The sequence below is a fragment of the Panthera leo genome, chromosome B2 (genome assembly GCF_018350215.1).
Source record: "Panthera leo isolate Ple1 chromosome B2, P.leo_Ple1_pat1.1, whole genome shotgun sequence".
Lineage (NCBI taxonomy): Eukaryota > Metazoa > Chordata > Mammalia > Carnivora > Felidae > Panthera > Panthera leo.
In genome coordinates this window covers 148,979,220-148,980,239 of record NC_056683.1, presented here as the reverse complement: position 1 = coordinate 148,980,239, position 1,020 = coordinate 148,979,220, and positions in this window count along the sequence as shown.

The window sequence follows — 1,020 nt, the reverse complement described above, 5'->3', positions numbered from 1 at the left end:
CGCCAAGGCGCGGAGGGTGGCTTAATGTCAGACACACGTAAGGTCCAGCCAGAGCCTGCGATGGGAGCGGATTTGGGGAAACCAATGAAAAGAAGACACCGGGACCGTTAAAGAACAAACCAGAGCCACCTAATATGGGAGCGGATCCGTGTAGCTCTGGGTCCCCTGAGGGCGGCAGTGCATTTCGGCACCGAACACTTATGGGTGTGCCTAAGGCAGCAAGAAACGATATGTAATGAAATAAAGTGTGTGTCATATTTTAGAAATGTTTTTATTCATTATGGCTGAAATTGTAAACGGGCTAATGCATAAAGAAGTAAGCTTCACTTATCTGAAAAATTATACACAAGAACTTATTCCGGCTGTGCCCGGCAGACACGGCGCTTCTGTGCCAGCCGGGGACACACGCCGAGCTGCGGACACCCGCTCGGCGCATCGGCCGTCCTGAGAGGGGCATCTGAGTAATGTCCCCGTGCTTTGATTTCTGGAGTCGAACGCTGACAGGTTCCAAGGAGGTGGGACCTCTGAACACCACAGTCTCCCAAGTCAGAACACCGATTCTGGAAGACGAGTCTTACTTCCCGTGCAAAACAGTTTTCTTTTGCAAAGCCAAAACTATCTGTAAACATACAGACGTTGGATCCTAAGCTATCACTTCGAATTTCATAGAAAGATGCGGTTGAAGCTTGCAAGAACAGTAGAATGTTTCAAATAACACGTGAGTCAAGATTAAACACGTCAAGGTCTTTGTAACAATGCCTGCATTTTTGTAATATTCGTCCTTCTTCCACTCACGTTCATATATTTACAAAGCACTTTCAAAACTTGCGGTCTAGGAACTTTGTCTGCAAAGTTGAGGAGCGCTGTTAAAGTCTGATTCCATGACTGGGGCGCCTGGGCGGCTCAGTGGGTTACGCGTCCAACTCTTGGTTTCAGCTCAGGTCATGATCTCACAGTTCGCGGGATCGAGCCCCGCGTCAGGCTCTGCACTGAGTGTGGAGCCTGGTTAAGATTCTCTCT